The 24229-nt window shown below is 43.0% G+C and overlaps 1 non-coding gene across 1 annotated transcript; it reads left to right on the forward strand.

The window, feature by feature from the left end:
- Positions 1 to 217: 217 nt before the first annotated feature.
- On the forward strand, positions 218 to 376 carry LOC123387133. Its single transcript, XR_006601487.1, has one exon. It is a non-coding gene; the product is annotated as a U1 spliceosomal RNA (small nuclear RNA).
- Positions 377 to 24229: the final 23853 nt, after the last annotated feature.

Consider the following 24229-nt stretch of genomic DNA (forward strand, 5'->3'; position numbering starts at 1 on the left):
ATTTTAATAAGATAAATATTTTTCTTTCATTTAACAGTAAATGGTTTGGTCCAGAGTCCTGATAAACTGATTATTACTTCTGAAAGGCTCATGTTGCCCATACTGATTAAATGTGATGGCACAAAGAAATAATAGTATTTATATGGAATGATTTTTAAACATTCAAAATATATACTAATCTTTTAGCTCTGGATTTCTTTTAATAACCTTGAAATTGATACTTACCTGGCAGGGGAGATACCATGATCATGAAGGTGTTTTTCCCAGGGCGAGGCTTATCCACTGCACTCCAGATGCACTGACCCCTCCAATTTTCCCAAATATGGGAAACTCAACTGCATAATTTGCGGTAGTGGGGGACTGCATTCGCGCTTAAAAATAAAAAATAAAAAATAACCTTGAAATCATATGCTCAGCTTTTCCAAGATAGAAGAAAAGAACAACAAAAGGAAACTGATCTGTCGAGTTACAGCTAGCCTCACTCAGAAAAGAGAAATATTTTTAGTTGCTAACTAGACACATTGCCACAGAACAAAAAGTATAGGTCAAGAGAGAGAAGAGCAGATTAAATAATAAGATGCATTTATTTGCTGGAATTTTATCACCACACTTTTTTAAAAGACTACTTATCCAACAGAAGTAGGTTAGATTTATTTCTTAATTACTACATTAACAGATCCCTGAACATTTTCCTGATCAGTTTTATGAATTGATTAATAAGGCAATCATAGTTTGGGATAGCTTTTATATGCCACTTGATATTGATGTCATCTATTAAAAAAAAAAAAAAGGCCAACTGAACACCTGATATCCAGTAAAGCCATGTTCAAAAATTGCAGTCTTAGAAAAATAATGGAATGACCATGACCTCAAGTACCTTGAGCCAAATAGCAACTGTCAACTCCTGATAGCAGTATTTGACCTCAGAGCCAGGTGACAGAAACCAACCTGAAACAGCCATTTTCTCAAATTCAGTTAAAGATAATAAACCATGTTGGGAGAAATCATCCACCGGAGTAAGGAAGCCTCTTATAATCAATGACCTAGAAACAGGCACCATGATTTGGGTGAAAAGGATCAGTTGCTAAGGGACTCTGGGAATTTGTTGCTTTAGATTGAATGCGTGCTAGATTTTGGCAGAGTTTTTGGCTTTGATGATTGTTACTGTTTTGCTTTCTTCTGATTCATTTTTAGCTCTTCTCAAGGAGTATTTCAACATCCATGAAAGTAGAGAGGACAGTATAGTAATATCCCCATCTCGACCCATCTTGGCACTCCAGAACTACCACCTCAGGCCACTCTTGTTTCATATATACTTGGGCATCATATCATTTCACCCATGAATTTTAAGTGAATATTTAAGTGCATATTTCTAAACCATTTAAGTACACATTGCTAAAAATAAACTTTAAAAAAAAAGTACGAATCCCAAACCATCACCACCACTAAATAATTAGCAATAATTCTTTAATCTCATCCAGCATCCACACAGTGTTCATTTTTCCTAGTTGTCTCCTCAGTGCTTTTTTTTAGTTTGCCCAAATCATCCAAATAAGGTCCACATGTTACAGTTGACTGTCACAGCTTTCGAGTCTTTTTTCAGTCTATTGGTGCCCCTCCTCCACTTTAATTTTCCTGGCCATTCAGTTATTGAAGACAGAGAGTCATTTGTCCTAGAATTTCCCACATTCTGGGTTTTGCCCTCTGTGTCCTATTATTTTCTGAGAGGTGATGGTTAGATGGAGCCCTGATTAGATTCTGGTTTTATTTTTTTTGACAAGACTACTTTATTAGAGGTGTCATGTGCTTCCATGAGAAGCGTTATGGTGCCTGGTTGTCTCTTTCTGGGATGTTGGTGGCCACTGTTGATCGATGGTCTCTGTTAATATAGGCTGTTTAGAGAAAATCGTTGAACCACAACCCTGAGGAGGCTCTGTTTGAAGGAAAAAAAAATGATTACAAAGAATTTTACTCTGCTAGGCACTGTGTTCTGCCGCACACAGGCCTCATGTAATCACTCTAACGCCTCTATGAAGTGGTGCTATGGGAGAATTTGAACCTCCAGTCAGTCTTCCTCCAAAGCCCACTGTCTTAGCTACCACAGAAACAAAGCACCTTGAGAGGGCGAGGTGAAACTGTAGCCAAAAGATTTATTCTTTTACAGTAGACCAAAGTACCAAGTAGCCATTTATTAACTGGCAAACGCAATCATTGAAAAGGTCTATCCTCCAGTGGGGGATGTGAGTTTGACTGAAGTCGGCACCATCTTGGAACAGGCAGGGAAAGAGGCACAGGAGGTTCAGGACAGCCTGCACCAGATAGGCCCAAGAATGTCACTAAAATGACTAGAATCTATGAAGTGCTCTTTCAAGCCGACTCCGCCCTCTGCACAAATCAGCTTAGAGTTATGTTACCCACTCTCCATGTGCAAGGGTTGCCAAAATTAGAGTCATTTCATTAATCTCCCATGCCAGGGAGAGGTGGCTATATATCACTCCAGGTTACACTGACAGCAAGACAATAACATTACATTTCCACAGTGCATCAATTAGCATTTCCCTCAATTCATTTGCCATCAGAGTCTCTACAAAAATACCTTACAGCTAAAATAGGTCTCTCTGTCTTTTAGACTTCAGCCAGACTCATTTCAAGATAAACATTTTATTTTTTGGTATAAAGGAAGAAAAGTATGGAGACTTCACTTCAAATGGCATCTCTAAGCAAATAAAAAGATTAATATGTTTTTTTTCAAATGCTTGTCTCATCCCCACCAGGGAATGGTGCCTTATGATTAGAAGCGGGAAGAGGAGGAGACCCGGTAAGAGGAAGGAAAGGAAAAGAAGAAAGGAAGGACTCAAACCTATGGTATTTAGGATGCTAGCTTTTATTAGAATATTTACGGAATTTAAATAAGTGTCAAAAACAAAACGAGGTAACCTGATACAGATGCTTTGTCATATAAATGTATCTTTAAAAACAAATGACCAAACAAACTCAAAATTCCTTCTTCTTCACATATCTTCCTCTCTCACAACTCACTTCTAATCACTTTGTTTAGGATTCTAATTCAATATTCTGCATAATTTATAAGCTCTGAAGGGGTCACCCCAACTTCCTCAACAGTGTTTATTAACAAGCAATAGTATCATGGTAGAGATTTCTAGAAACTTTTCTCTGAAATAGTATTCCTTCCCAGTTCTTTTTAAAGAGAAATTTAAAGACAGTCATGTACAATAGGAAAAGAAGAATCATTTATAGTAGAGGAAGATATTATTAAAAATAATGAGATCTCAAAGAATGCATTATAAAATAAAAACCAGAGGCAGGAGAGAGTCAAGGGATTTGTGCTATCATCATTTCACTATTGCTACAACCTCCAAGAAGTCTTTGCAGATTTGCAAAGATATGCAGATCCACATATCTGGTTCTTTCGACTCACTAGGTTTTGAAGTGTTTCTGTAACAATTTATTAAATGTTAGTCCTTGCATACAGTTTCGCTGCTCTGTTATCCAGCTTTTTTGTCTTTGCCCCATGGACCATTTCATGTCACAAGACAGTGAACATAAATTTTGATAACACCAAACATCTCTTATACTGTGCTCTGAAGAAACCACTCAGGGAGTAAGTAAAGGTCTCACAAACGATGCAACAGACAGGAAAACAAAGCCGGGCTGCTTCAGACCAGGACCCGCAGAGCCCCGCTGCAGACAAAGGAGAACAGAGACTCTCGGGGCTCCGCGAGCCTCGCGCATGCGCCCTGTTAGCGAGATCAGGTGGTACGGGGTAAGGGGGTGGAAAGAGCGGGGACCCGCTGCAGTCAGCAGTCCTGAGCAAAAATGCTGCTCTGCAAGTCACTAGCTCTGTGGGTCGGGGCAAGTAGCACAATCTCTCTTAGCCTCAGTTTCCTCATCTGCAAAATGAAGAAAATACCACCTTCCAGATCTCCACCTTGGAGATGACATGCACAGCTTCTTAGTATGTGGTAGATGCTCAATAAATGGTATTCATTATCATTACCGTTATAGCTCTGATCGTCATCCCACATGTGTAAGGGACATCACCATAGCAACATTGCTGTCCTTAGACTGATTATGTAGAAGACTAAATTGAAACAAATTTAAATAATGCCTACCCCTCTTTCAGACATTCTTTTAGAATTCTGGCTGTCTGGAAGTGATTCGTGTGAGTGGGCTGCCTGCTCACGTGCTTCCTCTTGCCTGCCTGCTCACTGCTCCCTTCCTCTGTTCAGACAAGAAGAGAAATTCCAATCTGTGGGTGTAGCAAGAATACAGTCTTGAAAAAGCTCTATGGAATGAATGGAGCCACCATTTTTCAGCAGCAAAAAGTCTATCTATAGACCTCCAAACTCAGAATCCAAAACGTCATTATTAGCCTTAACATTCTGAATTAATCAATCCATCCTAAATCCACACCTCTGAGACAGACATAAAAAGCTGAATATACTTCCTACTCACTATCTGCTTCAGAATGTTGTTGAAATATTGATAAGCTTTGAATACAGTGTATTAATATAAAGATATTATAGGCCACATCTGAAAGCCAAACTTGATCCTGGAGGTAAAAGGGATCAAAGACAGATATTTACTCTACACATTTTCTTTCTGAAGCTACGTGGGAATACCAATAACATCCAGGCCAGCTATTCATTTTACTGGTTTTTTCCCTCCCCATAAAAGAAGATTTCTGGGATTATGAAGGCTACATACCAACTGACCTACTCTGAGAATAACAAAACAACAACAAAAAGCACCAAAGGAAATAAAAATCAACAGTTCATTCCATTGTTTTCCCAGTTCCAAACACATACACACACCACATATATGCACATCTACACCTGGCTGAGAAGAAAAAAAAATAGCCTTTTAACAAAAAAAGGGCATTTGCTTGGGAAAGTCTAAGTCTGTGAGAATAATGGTGAGGCATTTCTTCCTATCTTACTATTCCTTAAACATGGTCTTGCTGAATATTTCCCTTCCCCAGTTGAAATTACCACAGGAATACTATAGAAAAAGCTCTGTCCAGCCATAGGGTCTAGGCTGGATCCATCATAAAATGTATTTTCCCACCTTCCCAGGAAGACTTATGACAAAAACCTATATTTATTCTTGGGAGGTAGACAAGGGGCTAAAAGAAATGCAGACGGATCCGGTAGGCTCAGAAACATATTTGTAGGTGACATAAGATTGAATGTCAATAACTGATATTTGGGATGGGAGAGAAGTACGAACAATCCCAAGAAAGCTCAGGAAACACAAGACAGCCAGGCGAGCCTGCTTCCCTTCGAGAAGACTGGCGTTCTGCTTCTCTGCTCTGTCCCAGGGCTTCAGACAACCTCCCCCACATACGGTACTTGGAAACGGCCAGATGGAACTAAAAGGACCACGAAGCTGATGCAACATCTTCCCATGGGCTGTCCGGCCACAGAGGGGGCCGTCAGGGGTGGTTGTCACCGCAGAGGAAATCTGACTAAGGAACCAAGGAAGAAAGGCAAGCCTCCTGCATCTGGCCGTCAGCAATTCAATCGTATCAGTCAGTCAGAACTGTGAGTTCTGAACCAACTCGGCCACGTCAGCCTGTTTGGTGAAGAGCCTTTGAAGCTTTTCACAGGATGTCCTCAGTGGCCCTTCCCTATCCACATCCAAACTTATCCAGTGGCCTAGGAAGCCCTAGGACTCTCTGGCCAGGGCCGGCCTCACCTATGGCTCTGTCTAGGTGTGATTTTAAGGGTAATAAGAATCTCTTTCTTGGGGGCGCCTGGGTGGCTCAGTGGGTTAAGGCCTCTGCTTTCGGTTCGGGTCGTGATCCCAGGGTCCTGGGATCGAGCCCCACATCGGGCTCTCTGCTCAGCGGGGAGCCTGCTTCCTTCTCTCTCTCTGCCTGCCTCTCTGCCTACTTGTGATCTCTGTCTGTCAAATAAATAAATCTAAAAAAAAAAAAAAAGAATCTCCTTCTTGAAACATCCTTTTTCCCATCCCCAATGCCCCTCACCCATCATCCCAGGCTGAATGCTTCAGAGAGGCCAATCTTTGAACCGCCCTGTCCAGAAAGAAACTTTCTTTAAAATGCAAATGCATTTAGGCCAATTTTTAGAAAGCGATTTAGCTGGTGTCGGGTCCCTGAGGAAATGGAAGGCAGAGGACAGGGAGGCAAGAAAACTGCTGGGGCAGGCAGTCTATGCGGGGGTCCCCTGGGGGTCTCTGAGCACCCCAGGAGAGCAAGGAGGCTCTGGGTGTTGAGAGAGTGGCCTCGGGTGACAAGTGACAAAATGCACTGTGAGCATGAGAATTAAGGCAGACAGGGAGGCCACATTTCTCCCCATCTCTTCATTTGGGCCCTGGCTGAAGTCCTTAAGGATCTAGAATAGGTTAGGCAAGCCTGTTATAGACATTTTTCATTCTCCCACAATGGGTCTTGTTTTCAATGATCTAAAATAAGAGATGGTCAACTAGGGTCCTCAAGCTAAATCGGGTCCACCACCTATTCTGTACCTATGAGCTATGAATGGTTTTGACATTTTGTAATGGTGGGGGATAAAGTCAAAAGAATGACATATGAAGGGGCACCTGGGTGGCTCAGTGGGTTACAGCTTCTGCCTTCGGCTCAGGTCATGATCTCAGGGTCCTGGGATGGAGCCCCGCATCAGGCTCTCTGCTCAGCAGAGAGCCTGCTTCCTCCTCTCTCTCTCTCTGCCTGCCTCTCCACCTACTTGTGATCTCTGTCTGTCAAATAAATAAATAAAATCTTTTTTAAAAAGTGATATATAAGAATGAAGAAGGAATAACATATAAAAATTGTATAAAATTCAAATTTTACTCCTCATCAGTAAAGTTTCATTGGAACACAGACACACTCATTTGTTTACATATTACCTCTGACTGCTTTCCACTCTCAAAGCCTCAAATATTTATTACATGGTCCATCATAGGAAAGGTTTTTGGATCCCTGATCTAGAAGGTGGTTAAGAGCAGGTGGCCAGTGGTCGGGGTAGATGCCCTGGGCCTTATTAACTTCTCAGGCTAGTCCCTTAATTTCCCTATCTGTAAAATGGGGACAAATCCTTGTAAACTAAGGGTAAGAACTAAACTAAGTGCCCAGCCTAAGGTCTGGCGCATTGTAAGCACTCAATAAACGATGAGCCATTATCGTGTTTTAATGTGATGAAGTACTAGCACGTAATATCAGTCTTCTACACCTCCCTGTCCTCCATTCAAGTTAGAATGCATCTTGTGCTTGAATGAAATGTCCTTGAACAAGGCTCTGGAGTGTAACCCGCTTCAATATGGCCACCACCACCAAAAGTTTTCAGGAAAAAACTTGCACAGCAGGAGTTGACAGTCATCTTGCACCAACTTCTAACCCCTTGAAATTCGACCTTTTATCTATGTCCCATGACTTCAGGTAAAGCAACTAAATCAGCTTATAACCATCTTAACAACAACAACAACAGAAAGTTAATTAAGGCAGAGAGGTGATCTGACTCACAAACACCTCTGACAAGGTTAGGCGGACTTAGCAACAAGAGCTGAAATGAATCACTGCTTGGAGAGCTCTCTCAGCAGGGTGAAAGCAACTAGTTGAAAGTCAGGTACCTTGGAGTAGAAGCTCTTTGCTTTAATTCAAGAATTTCCAGTTTTTTTAAATGCTCATTAGTCATCTGAGGCGTGTGTGAGGGATTAAGTTAGAGAACAAACATTGGAAGGAACAAAGCTCGGAGTAGCCTGAGGGTAAAAAGGGAATGGAAGAATTCTTGAAGATGTAAAATGAAGGGTGTCGGGAGCTACTGTAGGCACTGACCTTCTAGAAACCACTGAGCACCACGACAGAGGTGGCGAAGGCAGGCCATGGCCAAGATTTGCCTTGGTTCTAGCCTTTGATCTAATATAAGAGGACAAGGGACAGATGCTAAATACTTGGGCCAGGCCGGAATGTTAATAGCTACCGTTCTGTGAACTCTCACAATACAAGTGCGAGGCCGTCTGCTGGGTATTTCGTAGGCATTATCGTATTTAATCCGCCCAGTCCAGTCAGGTGGGCTTTCCTGGCTCCGTTTTACAGATGAGAAAACTGAGGATTCAGAAAAGCAAACAACTTTCTAAAACTTACACCGCTAGTAAACGGCAGAACTGGAATCTTTTGAATTTTTAAACGTGTGGACTTAGACATACACGCACGTGTAACTAAATTCAAAAGGCGTATAGTGAAAAATAAGCGAGTAAGTCTCCTTTCTTCTCTCCCTTCATAGAGGAAGCTGCTAGTGCCATTTCTTTTGGATTCACTCAAAAAATTTCGTGCCATTAACAAACGTGTGCGCATGTTCATTTACTCACAAGTGAAGCAGAGTAAGTGCACTGCCCTGTAGCTTGTTTCTCCCCGCCTTCAACCCTTAGTAATATTTTTTTTTCGAGAACTTTCTATGCTGGTATATGTAAAGCTGGGACTCGAACAGGACTACCCAGCCCCCAAATCTGCGCCGATGAGCACTTTGCCACATTGCCTCCGTGTACCAGTGAGGAGGGACCCAGAAGGCACGAGTGCCAACCTTAGAGTCTGGCTCGTAGGGGGAACTTCGCATTGAGCACTTGCTATTTCTAGGACACGGCAGTTAATCCAAAGAACAGCAAGACCTAGTTTTTCCCTCTCTTCATTTGGATTTAAGCTGCATATGCTTACCATCAATCATGCAAGCAGGGAGTTCCCCAGCACAGACAGAAGGTGCCAGAAGGTTTCAGGGGGAGAAATTGTGGGAGGTGAAAACCATTCAGAAAGGAATAGAGAAAGCTCAGAAGGGAAGGGAAATGGCATGAGGAAAGGGGAGGCTGGTGGCTGGGTGGCAGGTGTGGAGAGCTCATGAGGAAGGTATAGCCTGGTCAGACGAAGCTGCTTGCCAGCCGTGGTGTGATCCCACGTGGCTGGTTGTGGTATATATTGCAAGTACTTTGCTATTAACAGGGGAAAGAGTCTCAACTTTGTGTCCACTTGCAAATATGAAAGTGGCTCCCAGCTATAGTGAATTTCAGAAGGTAGGCCCTGCCCTCCAAGACAGGTGGCGGGGAGGGGCGGATTATTTGAGAAGCTGTTCCACTTCTGTTCCCAAGACTTGTCACCAGATATTCTGAAGATGTGTTGAGAGGGAGCAGCATATTGTAAAAACAATTCCACATCTAAACCCCAGAATCCTATGTGAATGTTTCCCTCCCTTGCTAGCGGCGTGATGGGCTTTCTTGAATGCAAGTAAGAAACTGCATCATCTGGGCTCTGTAGAGCGTGTAAGGAGACTGTGGACTCGGAACTCATTTGAAAATGATGAAGGGTAGAACTGTAGCTTCTATCCAATTCTGGATGGAGACTCTAGACTGCCTAGATTTTGTACCTGTAGACTATCTTTTCAATGAAATTAAGTAGAAGATATCAAAAGGCATATGGATAGTTTTGTTTGTTCACTGGTCCTATTTATACGTGTGTGTGTGTGTGTGTGTGTGTGTGGACTCAGCATAAAATGGATTTCTTACATTAAGTCATGGTTCAAAATTGTGAAATCCATATTCTTCTCTAGAATACACTACCTCCTGCAATGCAGCAACCTATTCCTGAGGAATCCAGGCGACTGGACCATGCCTAGGTGAGCAGATCTCATACCCAAAGGAACTTGAACCTCATTAGGAAAGCCACACATTACAAAGACTGAGAACAGAAGGGAAGACCCCGTTGGTGATATAACCCACTGCAGGAGTGTGTGGAAACACCATGCTTCAGGACTGAGTCACAGGGAGCTGGCATCTAACAAGTCAGCATTGGTAATTGCGGCCATCCAACGAGCCAGAGCTGAATGGCATCAGTTTGGCCCTTTCAGTGAAGCTCTGGCTCTGAACAGTGTTTGTCTAGCCCGTGTGCATTGATGTGAATGGGACACGTGGGCCAGGCTCCACACACAACTTTAGTGTGCAGGGGAATTACATGGATGCTTGTCAAACATCCAGGTTCCCAAGCCCTACCTCCAGAAATTGTGACTCAGAAGGGGGTAGAGTTCACAGCCCACGAACACGTGGAAACCACAGGAAGAGCAAAGCATTCCATTTCCATGATGACACTTAGGTCAGTTTCCATCTATTGGCAAGCAGAATTGAGCAAGTGTACAGGGCTGGGGGGTATGAAGCACTGATAGTTTTTGAAAAATAGATCTTAGAGGGGCACCTGGGTGGCTCAGTCTTTAAGCATCTGCCTTCGGCTCAGGTCATGATCCCAGAGTCCTGGGATGGAGCCCTGTATCGGGCTCTATGCTCAGCGGGAAGCCTGCTTCTCCCTCTCTCACTCCCCCTGCGTGTGTTTCTTTTCTTGCTGTGCTCTCTCTGTCAAATAAATACAATCTTAAAAAAAAAAAATAGATCTTAGGGCCTTGTGTTTAGGAGTACCTTAGCGAACTGTGTGTAGAAGTGTATGTATGTGCACATATGTAATTTAATTCAGGAAGGGCAGAAAATAGGGCACTAGGAAGAGGAAGATCACAAATGAGTAAGGGTATGGGCTTCCTTCTTTCTCATATAACATTTGGGGGACAAGATCCAATCTCCTCCATCTGTCAATTTAAAAAGGGTAATGATATGAATGAGGTTGAGGAGTTCCTTGAGGCTTGGAGGCCCTTTCTAAAGAGTAGCAGGTAGAATAACTCACAGTCCCAGAACGAGCCCATGGAGCATCAGATCAGGACCAGGAGATGACATTGTTCACATGCAGGTCTGATGTGAACAAGAGAAGAGACAGAGGACACATACCTGACCAGTGTACAATTTAAACTATAGTTGGTTCTTTTGACAGGTAATGAATAGAGAAACAAACTTTAGAGTTATTATCCAGTAGAGGAACTAAAGGTTATTTGCTCAGAGCCATTATGGTTGAGCCAAGATAGGCATTCAAAGCTTCCTTGATGAATATATTTATATTTATATATATATATATATATATATATACACACACACATATATATTTAATTTATATTTAAATTTATATTTATTTAAATTTAATATATCTGCTTATTCTGGATGTGAATGGCTGGCTGGCCACATAGGTGAGGCCAGAATTGACAGTATAGGGTGTACCTGGTTGGCACTCAGCAAATATTTGTCAAATGAGTTAACGTCTTGTTTACGAGATACACGATGTCGGGTCAGATGGCTATGAAGCGCTTGAGCCTAGCCTGGTAGCTTCTCTGTGACTCCTGGGCGATGATCAAACGAGCTGTTATCGATCTCTTACTTATATGCCCAGAACGATAATAATAGCTAACACTTCTTGAACACTTTCTAGGTGCTAAGCATTTGCTTTGTATCTATTGACTGACCTCATCTTTATCACTATCCTCTGGGGCAGGAGCTGCTACGATCAGCATTTTACAGAACGGGAAGCTGAAGGCTAGAAAGGTGGATTAACACAGACCCTCACTCTACAGAACATATAAGAAAAATGTGAGAACAAGTAAATTGTAACGAATGGTTGCTGGATGGGATTCACCCATGCAATAGGAACTTAGAATCGTTGGGGCAATAGGAGTTAGCCCTATAAGGAAAACAATTATAGCCCATAGAACTGGAGAAAAGTTCATGGTGGAGGTAGTATGTTAGCTGCATCTTAAATTCCAGGCAAAGGACGCTTGGCTGGCTTAGTCCACTAAGTGTCTGCTTTTGGCTCAGGTCATGATCTCAGGGTCCTGGGATCAAGGCCCACATCAGGGTCCCTGCTCAGCAGGAAGCTTACTTCTCCCTCTCCCACTCCCCCTGCTTGTGTACCCTCTCTTACCATCTCTCTCTCTCTGTCAAATAAATAAATAAAATCTAAATAAATAAATGCATAAATAAATAAAATAATCCAGGAAGTAGGGAGAGAGAGGCGTAAGGAATCAAGGAGACAGGGTAAACCAGGGTCCAGAGCCCAGAATGGAGAGGGTATGCTCAGAGGGCCTTCCTGCCTGGAATGGAGACTGTATGTCACGGATTAGTAAGAAGTTAGTTTGGATAATATGGAATGAGATTATAAAGGACTTAGACCCAGGCAAAGGGGTTGGCTGCTTACGTATGAAGCTTTTCCCTATTCTTTGCTAGAAAATAGCCCCAAAAGACCTAACCATTAGCTTAGCAACAGTCTGTGAGAAGAACGAGATCAGGTAGCTGCTTAAAGGCCCAGAGACCAACATGGCGGTGGCTGTGCTAAGCCAGGTCTGAAGACAATAGACAGGAAGAAGAAAAGAACCAGCTGTGAGACCCTATTATTAAAAAATAAGCAATCATCCTGAGTCCTCCTGTAGGCCTGGCCTTGGGCTATATATAGCCTCTGAGCTCATCTTGATGCATTATCACAGCAATCCTAAGAGTGATATTATTGTCTCCATTCAAAAGAAGAGAAAACTGAGGTCCTGACTCCAGAGCCCGTGGTCTTAGTGACAAGAACAGGCTCCAGCAACAAACCAGGTGTCTCAGCTTCTTATCCAGAATGGCTCCTGTGAATGGTTTCTAAGCCCCTTGAAGGCAGGGAGGCAGTTGGAGGTGATGAATTCTGTTCAGGGTTGGTTGAGTCTGAGGTGACCTTGTGTTTGTTCAGGGAGAAGAACAGAGCTAATTTCTAAGCTTGGAGGCTCCGGGCCAGCTTAAAGGTAGTGACTATGGCTATGAGGGTCCTAAGAGCCTTTCTCAACTGTGCCTGAACTTTGCACCCCCAAATCTCATTTAATCCATGTAACAATTCTAGAAGGGGGTAATGCTTCTGTAAGTTAAGTCATTGAGAGTCAAGAAATGAGTCAGTAGACATTGATTAGACCCTAGTCAAACACTTCCCATTCCAGAAGCTGCACAGTACGTACGTTCTGTCAGCTGGATGAGGAATGAGTGACCCCGTTCTCACAAATCTCTGCTCTTGGGCCCTTCCACTGCAGACTTTGGGCCAAAAGGAGTCAGACAGAAACATCCTTTTTCTGAAAGCATTCTGGCCTCCCAAGCCAGGTATACTCAAGAGAAAGTCTCACCAAAGCAATACAACTCAGTAAACTGTAAGTTTAATTTACTTTTACTAAAGTCTTATTCCATGATTAACCAACAGCTCTTTTAGAAAGGAGATAGTATAAATTGTAAAAAAGTTGTCTGTCTTGCAAACATTCCCCCTTCAGGAGCCTTTGGGGCATCTGGGAAAGTCAGTCTGCCAATTCACCAGTAGATGTCTCTGTTTTTCCTAAATGAATAACACTCTCTCTGTTCTCAGTCACTACGTTTCAGATCCAATTAAAGAAAACCTTTCTCAACTTGTCCCCTGAGATCCCAAAACACATTTGTCTAAAAATCAAAGAATTCCCTTCCAACTTAATTTTTAAATGGAGAAATATAATGAGATCGTTTCTGTATCTCCTTAAAAAAACTTCAGCTTTCAAGTCTCATGTAGCCATTTTCTAATAAATCTTTTTTTTTCTTTTTTTTCAAGATGTTATTTGTCCCTTTGATGGGAAGGTGGGGGGAGGTGGAGGGTGTGGAAAGCACAAGCAGAGGGAGCAGCAGGCAGAAGGAGAGGAAGAAGCAGGCTCCCTGAGGAGCAGAAAGCCTGACTATGACCTGAGCTGAAGGCACACAATTAACCCACTGAGCCACCCAGGCGCCCCTCTAGTAAATCTCATAAAACCAAGCTTATCCTAAAGCATATGCTACCCTCAGCTTTAACCCTCACTGTAGATCCTATCCATTGACAAGTTTTGCTGCAATTGGCAGAAGTAACTTGGGAAAGTAGACACATCTCAAGGATAAGATTTTATTTTATTTGTATTATTGGCGGGAGGGGGGGGGCGCAGAGGGAGAAGGAGAGAGAATCTTAAACAGGTTCCATGCCATCGCAGAGCCAGACATGGTGCTCAATCTCACAACCCCGAGATCATGACCTGAGCGGAAATCAGGAGTCAGGTGCTTAACTGACTGAGCCACCCACAGCTTTTCAAGGATAAAATTTTAAAATCTGCGTGCTTGAAGTAAAAGTTTCTGAGTGGATACCTTTTGTTAATAATTAAAGCAGCCCATCTTGAGTAGACATAGAACACCTGGTTTGGAAGTCCTTATAATAGACAAGATGCTGAAAAAGAATTTAACCGTATGGTGGAAGTAATTTCTCATATAAAATATTCGCACACGGGGCACCTGGGTGGCTCAGTGGGTTAAGCCTCTACCTTCAGCTCAGGTCATGATCTCTGGGTCCTGGGATCGAGCCCCGCATTGGGCTCTCTTCTCAGCGGGAAGCCTGCTTCCTCTTCTCTCTGCCTGCCTCTCTCCCTACTTGTGATCTGTCAAATAAATAAAATCTTAAAAAAAAAAAAAAAAGACATTCGCACAGTATGGGGCGTATGGGTGGCACAGTTGGTTAAGTCTCCAACTCAGGATTGTAAGTTCAAGCCCCATGTTGGGTATAGGGATTACTTAAGAATAAAATCATTTTTTTAAAAGTACTATTATTTTCTTCCTGCTACGTCTTTTCCTCTCAAGACATCTGATTTTATAATTGCATGAAAAATATAATTAGTATTTGTTAAGTTTTTTTCCCCTGAACAAATGGGGGCTCCATCTTCAATATGCCCACATAGGCCTTGAGAAGTGGCTTTCCCCGTGTCAAAGCAGGTCAGTCCTGCTGGAACACTTTTTAGTAAGCATGACCCTCATAAGGCAGGAAAACCTTCTCACCCAGAACTTCTGAAGGCCGAGTACCAAAAACACAAAGCATTGACTTGACCCTGGCAAACTGTTAGTGTCAAGATTTAGATTCAGGTTTCTATGGTGACACCTTCTTACATCCCAACCACTGAGCCAAACTAGTGGATTCCCATTTGATCACTTAACAACACACATCTACATAAAAAGGAGCACGGTAAGAATAGACTTGACCTTGCGGTGCCTGGGTGGCTCAGTGGGTTAAAGCCTTTGTCTTCGGCTCAGGTCATGATCCCAGGGTCCTGGGATCAAGCCCCACATCGGGCTCTCTGCTCAGCAGGGAGCCTGCTTCCCCCTCTCTCTGCTGCCTCTGCCTACTTGTGATCTCTGTCTGTCAAATAAATAAAATCTTAAAAAAAAAAAAAAAAGAATAGACTTGACCTTTATAGAAGTAAGGCCTCAAGAAGGTCCAGTAACTATTCAGAAGATTTCAAAGTTCCCCATAAAATTTGAATTCAGTTAAACAACTCAGCTTATACTGAAAAACACATTTTAAAATGAAAGGCCTATGTTTTTCCAGCAGAATCTTGGCCTGAGCCTTTCATTACTTACCTATCCTGTGAGTGGAAGAGAATGTCATCCTTTGACATGGCATTGATCCAACGAGTCTATGCTAAGCATGTCTAGATTTCACTTTTTCACTGTGTATCACTGTCTTACGTATTCAAGAGATAGGCCGCATACCCCCATTCTGCTTCAGACTGTGCTAACGCGTGACCAGAATTTACTGCCATGTTGGAAGACAAGGACAGCTGTGCTTTAGATATTTCCTTGTGCTGGAAATCACAATGAGGATGTGTCAATCAGCTGGTATTATCCCACCAATGGCAAATCACTGTCACTTACGCTTTTCTATTTTTAGCTCTTAAGTGACCGGTGAATACGATCCATCTGTTTCAAATGCTGCTCCCCTTACTGAAGACTTCAGGGAAATTTAAAGCTGGAAAAAGGTGCTAGCGATAGAGAGGATTCTTGGTCACATGGTCGAGGTGGTCACAATGTTAGGACAGGCCTAAAAGGAGTGGTCACTGCAGGCCCTCTGAGGAGGAGGGGGAGGAGGTGGGAAATGGAAGGACTTCTAGTTCTGTAGCTGTTGTATAAAAGGAACAAGTTTCTCCAGAGAAACTTCCCTCACGGCCCAAGGGAAAAGGACCTGAGGCCTGGCAGGGAGGAGCCCAGGGGAAGGCTGTGAGGTCATGTCCAGGCAGGCCTGCTTAGAGCCTGCTTGTGTCACCTGTAGCCAGGAGGCCTTGCACAAGTCACAGAAGCCCTCAGACCACAGTTTCTTCTTTCATCCAATGTGAATTGCAAAATCCATCTTACAGGTATCATGGGGGATACTTTTCGGTACATAATAAACAGACACTATCTTAGCAAACATTTTGATGAAATGTATTGATAGAAAAGTTGCACAAACTATAAACTCAGTAAATTTTCACCAAGCAAACACACCCGGTTAAGAAACAATAGCCAAAAGACAGAAACAACCCAAAAGCCCATCGGTAGTTGAACAGGTGAACAAAACAGGACATACACGCGTAATGGAGAATTATTCAGCCATAACAAGGATGAAGAACCAATACATGCTAAAATGAGGATGAAGCTAGAAAACATTTTGTTAAGTGGAAAAAGAAAAAAGACACAAAACATCACATATCGTATGGTTCATTTTATTTCAAGTATTCAGGGTAGGGAAGTCTAGAGAGACAGAAAGCACACATTGATGGTCGTCAGGGGCTGGAGCAGGGAAGGACTGACTGCCCCAGAGGTACACGGAGTCTCCTTTGGGATGGAGAATATGTTTTGGAACTTGATGGAGGTACTAGTTGCACAATATTGTAAGTCTACTAAATATCGCTGCATTGCACATTTTTAAGTGGCTAACTTTATGTTATGTGAATTTCACCTCAATAAAGGAAAAGAATGAGGAAAAAAAAAAAAAGCCATAATCAGCACCTCACTCCTTCCCCAAAACAGCCACTACCTTGACATCTAACACCACAGATTAGCTTGTTGTTGTTTTTTGGTAAGATTTTATTTATGTATTTGAGAGAGAGTGTGTCCAAGCAGGGGGAGCAGCAGAGAGAGGGAGAAAGCAGGTTTCCCAGTGAGCAGGGAGCCCAACTCAGGGCTTGATCTCAGGACCCTGGGATCACTACCTGAGTCAATGGCAGATACTTAACCGACTGAACCACCCAGATGCCCCACCATAGATGAGCTTTGACTGATTTTGAACTTTAAATGAATGGGATCACACAGGATATACTCCTTAGGTCTGGCATTTTTCGCCCAGCATGAGATTTCTCTGAGAAATACCCATGTTGTTGTGACAGGCAGGATATTGTTCCTCCTCACTGTTGTGTAATGTTCCGCTGTATGAGTATATCAATAGTTTATTTTTTTATTATGTTATGTTAGTCACCATATAGCACATCATTAGTTTTTGATGTCGTGGTCCATGATTCATTATTTAACACCCAGTGCTCTATCCAATACCGGCCCCCCTTAATACCCATCATGGGGCTAACCCATCCCCCCACCTTCCTTCCCTCTAAAACCCTGTTTGTTTCCCAGAGTTCATACTCTCTCATGGTTCGTCTCCTCCTCTGATTTCCCCTTTTTCATTTTTCTCTTCTTTCTCCTAATGTCCTCCATGTTATTCTTTATGTAATGCAAAAGGTGGATCCTTCCTGATGGCTGAGTAATATTCCATTGTAGATACAGACCACATCTTCTTTATCCACTCATCTGCTGAAGGGCATCTCAGTTCCTTCCATAGTTTGGCTATTGTGGACATTGCTGCTATGAACACTGGGGTGCATGTGGCCCCTCTTTTCACTACATTTGCATCTTTGGGACAAATGCCCAGACATACAAATGGCTAACAGACACATGAAAAAAATGTTCATCATCTTTAGCCATCAGGGAAATTCAAATAAAAACCACATTGAGATACCCCCTTACACCAGTAGAATGGCCAAAATTGACAAGTGAAGAAACAACAAATGCTGGAGAGGATGTGGAGAAAGTGGAACCCTCTTACACTCTTGGTGGGAATGCAATTTGGAACAGCCCCTATGGAAAACATGTTATGTTTATGAAAAACATTTTATGTTTATGAAATAAGACGATGTTCATGAAAGCCAGATATGGTTGAAATTCGGTTGGTTTCTAAACTCCATTAGCTCCCATTTAATATATCCCCACCAATATACCAAGGAGGATTAAAGGGAGGAAAGAAGGGAAGACAGGCAGTCAGTTCTGTCCTGACCTCCCCCACCTCTGGGCTCCACTTGCAGAGAGGAGAGGGAACTTGGTGAGAGGTGAGTTGAAGAGAAGGCCAGGGTGACATGGTATCTTCCTGTCTCTCTACAGATGGAAAATCTACTCAGACTGCCATCCCAGTGCATGTGTACACATCAGAACAATATTCTGATGCAGCATGGCTAGCCTGACACAGGCTTCCCCTGTTACCCTGAAGCTTGCCACAGTATCCAGAAGCTCTCAGATGTCCCCAGGGGAGGATTGCAAGATGGAGCTGTGAGTCTGGCTAAGGAGCTTGGCATAGGTGGCCACCATGGTAGGGGTGAGGAGGCTCTGTAGATAGGAGGCAGAGGGTAGACCTGAGGCTGTCCTATATGGAAATCCGAGCCAGACTTTGGGGGGATCCATAATGCTCTCAAAGAGAGGCAAAATCTGCTTAGCAAAGAGAACCACCACGTCCTAAATGAGGTGACACCTAGGCAGTGGGTACAGGCAGGATGGGAAATGGGACTGGGCCAACGGCACCTCACTAGATATCCATCAGCGCACACCCAAGGGTCAATGCACCTCGCTAGATATCCATCAGCGCACACCCAAGGGTCAATGCACCTCGCTAGATATCCATCAGTGCACACCCAAGGGTCAATGCCAGACCAGCACCCCTCTCCCGGTCCCGTACCATGAGGTTTCATAAGCCACATATCCCCCACTGAGCTAGTATCTAGGAAAGTGGTTGAGGCAAAGTGGAATTTGGCAAGTCTGATCATTTCCTCCCACAGGGACTGAGATTTATCAAAAAAAGATTGTTTCACCTTTTGAACTAGACTAAGGTTGACTTAAATATCAAAGTTCTTGTATACTTGGCAGAGTGGGGATAAAGACCACATCAGCTCTAATGAAGTAAAGATACTGCATTTTCTTGCGTATACAAGTGTGTAAGTGTGATTGGATTTGCAAGCCTGATATAAAGGATGTCAAGAATTAAAGTACTGACAATGCCTGGCACATAGGTACTCAATAAAAAATAGATATTACTGCTAGTATCATTACTTTACCACCTTTATCACTGTTACTACCGCAAAAACTCACATAACCTAAAGCAATTCTATTCTCTTGAGCATTTTAGAAAAGCACGTCCCCGCATACTTCTTGAGAGTCTGTGCTTGCTGCCCTTCAAGGAAAAATTAACACGGTTGTGTTAACTGTACAACCTCCCCCCATACAATCTCCCCTAGACCCCACCTACCCCATTACCCTTCTGCCTCTGTCTTTCTTCACCCCACCTGTCTCACTCTCAGCCCACAGCAACCTGGCCACTTTCTTCTGGGAAACAGGGTACTCTATAGCTAGATGCTTCCTTCAGTTAAAGAAAGAAACCAGGGGGCCCCAAGAAGGGGAAGCTAGATGGTGGTGGTCTTTTTAAAAGTGTGTGTGTGTGCGCGCGCGCGCGAGTGAAGAAAAAGTTATAATTAAGTTACTTTTGAGCACTGATAATAGCTGAAACCCAGAAAATGTTTGATCTTCCACAGCTAAATTGAGTTTAACATACATATTTGCTTAAATAAATCCTTGCATACATAACCTGGATGTCCATACCTCCACCCCTCTTGAGTTATTGAGAATCATGAATTTATAATCAGACTCCTTCTCTTGCCTGAACTTTGAAGGTCACCACATTTCTATTCCCCACCCCACCTCGCCACCAACTTTTGATGGGATCCAACACTATTCACCTTGGGAGATCCAAAATCTTATCTATATTTATAACTCGCTTTAGACATTCTCTCTCCCCATGCCTCGAGCTGCCAAAGTCTGAGGATTTTCCGGTACAACCCGAATGCTGAATCTTTCTTGCTCATATTTTCACACCGTGCTGCAATTTTGGTGTCCTGAAAAGATGGTCTATGTTTCTATTCCCATTCTAAAAGAGGCCACAGCAAGTTTCCCACACCCTGCATACAAAGAAAAGGGGAATGTTTAGGGACAGATTTCCAGAACCTCATCACAATCCCCCACTACTCCTAGGACGGATGTAAAAGAGACCATTCTGTGAATCCAGCTGGTCATAAAATCCAAGTAAGAAGCCAGAGGACTGGATTTCCTGAGCTGTTACGCTGGGGTAGCATGAGCTACCTGGTGCTTCCGGGTTACCCTCAGAGCCAGACTCACTGATGGCTCCTCCGTCAGCAAGGGGATATTGCCCCATCTCACTTTACCTCTCCATCAAATGGGACCAACAAGGGTGTTATGAGATAATTGCTGTTTATAGAGAACCTCAGGATCCAAGATGAAAGGCATCAGAGCTGGGCAAAGCTTGTCCAAGACAAGCTAACGCTTTGATCAGTGGAGTCCAAGGAAGAAAAATACACCCCGTGTCATCTGAGAATTAGCCTGCCTGCCAGGAGAAGCAAGGTTTCACTTTTCAGAAGATTTAATGGGGACTTTTTGTTCTCGTTTCAGTTGTGCTTGGAATCCTTGAACTTCACATCAGGTCTGAGATTAGAGGAAGTCCTCGAACACAAAGGGAAACACAACTTTTAGAACCACAGATTGGACATCCAAAATATTCCTTCCGCGTAGCCACACACTGAGTCCGCGGCCCAATAAATTACTTTGTTTGCTCAAATCTGTCCTAATGTCCGTGAAACAGGCTCCAGGAACTAGGTGAGCATAACGATTTCAAATCACCAAGAGATGAAAAGTCACATAAAATTACATGACGTAGTTATTTCGACTTACAAGAAATGTTCACACTCCATGGAGAACAATTGAGAAAGCCACACAGCTCTTCCCTCAAGCTAAAGTCAGCATGTGAATGACCGCGAACTGAGAAATGGTTCAGAGTATTTGTACTGAGCCTAGAGAGAAAGAGAGAAAGTCTAAAGTAATGTGACAGATTTTTAAACAAACACATGAAACGTACACATGCCCCTGAGTACAAACCTGAGGTTCTCCCTCTCGTTCTACCAATGACGGCACTCCTCAAAGCATCGGAAAATTCCTCTTTAGAAATTTTATACAGAGCCTGAGGCCTCTTCTTTTTGAAATCTGTTATAACGGCAAATCTTCAAATCAAACATTTGATTCTTTTTGACAACGGGCATCAGGAACAGATGGGCGAGTGAGTGCTCCACATTATGAACCAAAGGGGGAATGGGACTATGATGTAATCCCAATTAATTTTCTCATATAGTGGCTATACTGGCCCTAAAATGCAAATCTGAAGCAGCAGTTCCAGAAGCTGTTTCCAAGGGTTGCTGTGGTAGATCTACTCACTCCCAGAGAGGGGACAAGAATCACCAAGGGGAACACGTCGCCAGTGTCATTCTACTGAACACTTGGGTGTCAAGGTTGTCATTTACAAGGTGTTTCAGTGTAATAGACCCATGTGTGCCCTTCACCACTGCCCCATCCCAAGTCCAAGTACAGACCCATGATGTGTATAGTCTCAAAAAACACCTACAAAATACAACATCGAGACCATTTTTTCATAGCATTCTACAACTAACATAATAAATCTTTAAATACTCAATAATGAAAATGTACCAGTGATCCTCAATTTTGCTAAGTCTCCCTAGCAGTCAAGTGAGTCTCCCCATATCCCTGAGGGTCTCAGAAAAAAGTACGAGATCTAGAAGCCAATGTGCCAACTCAGCCTCAGGGACAGGAAAGTGATCTTTCAGCTAGATGACCCTCGACACTTCCTCATCCCATACAAAGGCTGAACTAGCACAACCAAGGGGGAAAAACAGGAAGTGGAAAATGCACAAGAAAGGTAAAATCCTAATTCCAGATTAAGTATCTTTGTTATTATCCTTATAGTCGGTATCTCTTAGTATTTCTTAGTATTTCTTACCTCCAATCCTTTTCTCCAAGACATAATTGTTGCATCAGAACAACCTGTCAGACGCTCACAAGCAGCCAGAAGAATTTCGAGGCCACCAAATACTACCCTAGATCAATTTTGGAGAATATTGCAGGTGAGAGTTTAAGTAGTGTTTTCTGGTGGCCCCAGGTGGCGGGGTGCACACGGGTGAGTCTCTGTCATTGGGTTACTGCTGTCCTGTGGAGACAAGTCACTCCTCAGTGGTTGTTAAAATACATACTGAAAATCAAAATAATAGCTCTCTTTGTGCCCATAGCTGTTTGCACACGGAATTTAAAGGGCACTTACTCAGTTTACCCAAGAATGGTAGGATATAAATGTTTCCTAGGGTGACTAACTGTCCCAGTTCGCCTGGAACTGTCCCAGTTTTAACACCAATAAGACCCACATCCCAAGAAATCCCTCAGTTCCAGGCAAACTAGAGCAAAGCATTGACCACAGGAAAAAGGTGCCCAGCTGAGGGTCTAAGGTATATTACAGCTGCCCATGGAGAGTGGAAGTCAGCTCTCCTGCCATCTTCCATTAGGTCATTTTGTCTACTTTGGCTGGTGCTCACCTCCAAGAACTAACTTTCCCTAGCAAGGAAAGAATATGAAGGCTAGATCTGGGACCCAACTTCAGCATGATATGTGGGCCACAACATACTACCCCCCTGGACCTCAGAGTCATCCTTACACATCAGTGTTTTCAAACCCCAGACAGTAGCTTGCCTTTCATGGGTCATGAAATTAATTTACTGGATTAAAAACACCATTTGTAATTAATGCGATAAAATGGAACAAAACAAGTGGAAAACACTAGAGGATATTACACATAGTAAGGAAGTAGTGTTTGTAAAGCATGTTTCAATGACATATACACATCGACACCTACTGGGTCTCAGTGTTACACTCCCTGCTTAGTGCGGGTTGCAGTCAAACATTAAAAGCCAGCAGAATGGATAATCTCCAAGTTCCCTGCTGGTTCTAGAATTTTACAGTCTTACAGAAATCATTTTTATAATTTTTTTCTCTTTTATTATTATAAAAGATCCTAGAATAAAAGTTATTGTTGCCTCATTTACAGCACCCAGCACAGAGCATTACAGTTAGTTTACTCTCAGTAAATGTTTCTTATATTCCAACACCCACAAGAGCACACTCCAACATGATCATTGGTGCCATCTTCCAGCTCCAGCAAAAGCAGAAGCCCCAGGGCTGGGTGGCTGCCCAGTCAGTGGGAAAATGGCCTCATGAATATCATTGCCTTTCAGCTTGAGAGAACTCAGAAAGCCCAGTAAACACCACAACCATGTGGGCAGCAGTATCTGCAGATACAAACTTTGACACTGAGGTGAGATGCTGGCTTTGGGAACAATCTGGTTCGACTGATAGAGAGATGAACACTCTAGCAAGGGAGATGCAGAAGAGAGAAAAAAGGGAACAGACATATCCTAGGACTGACAAACAGATTCACGCCAACTTCACGTCAGCAATGACTTCTAGGAGCATGAAACAGGACAGGTGCTGCTGGCAGGTTGCTAAGGAAATAACAAGAAGTGTAATTTTTATGGATTGCCACTTTTCAATAGCCGGGTAAAGAAAACATGCAAGTTGGCATTTTTAACAGGAATCATAGGGAACACCTTTGTTTTTCAAAGCACCCCCTCAAATGAAGTTGTACGGGACTTTCCATATAATCAGGTCTTCAAGTTCTGGAATTCAATAATTCCAGAATTCTGGGGCACCTGGATGACTCAGTCAGCTAAGTGACCAACTCTTGGTTCTGACTTAGGTCATGATCTCAGGATTGCAGGATCAAGCCCGATGTTGGGGCGGAGATGGCGGGGGTCCATGCTCAGTGGGGAGTCTGCTTGAGATTCTCTCTCTTCCTCTCCCTCTGCCCCTCCCTGCCCCTGCACACTCTCTCTCTCTCTCTCTCTTTTTCTTTCTCTAAAATACATAAATAAATCTTTTTTAAAAATTTAGCCGAAAATGGAGAAAAATGAAGAAAAATGTCATTTCCTTTTTTTTAATAGTATTTCCTTTTAAAATCACATTCGGTTACTCCAATGTTAGTTAAAAAGATGGAAATGCAGAAGGCCTAATCTTTTAAAAATTAGGAAGTGCTATTTCTGTTCCAAAATAGAAGAACAGAGCAGAAATAAAAACTTAACATTTTACGCTGAAGCCTAAATCCCAGGCTACCCAGGAAGCACAGTTGGTCACGGCATGGGTTCATCCCCGAATGAGGACACCTGGGACCCTGCGGCCTCATCGCCCAGGGGTGAGGGAAGCCCAGCCCAGTTAGGGAAGTAATGCTTCAGGGAGTGAGCTGAGAGGGGGGATGGGCTGT

This window comes from Mustela putorius, unplaced genomic scaffold (assembly GCF_011764305.1).
Source record: "Mustela putorius furo isolate JIRA1106 unplaced genomic scaffold, ASM1176430v1.1 tig00003845_pilon_pilon_pilon, whole genome shotgun sequence".
NCBI classification, from domain to species: Eukaryota; Metazoa; Chordata; class Mammalia; order Carnivora; family Mustelidae; genus Mustela; species Mustela putorius.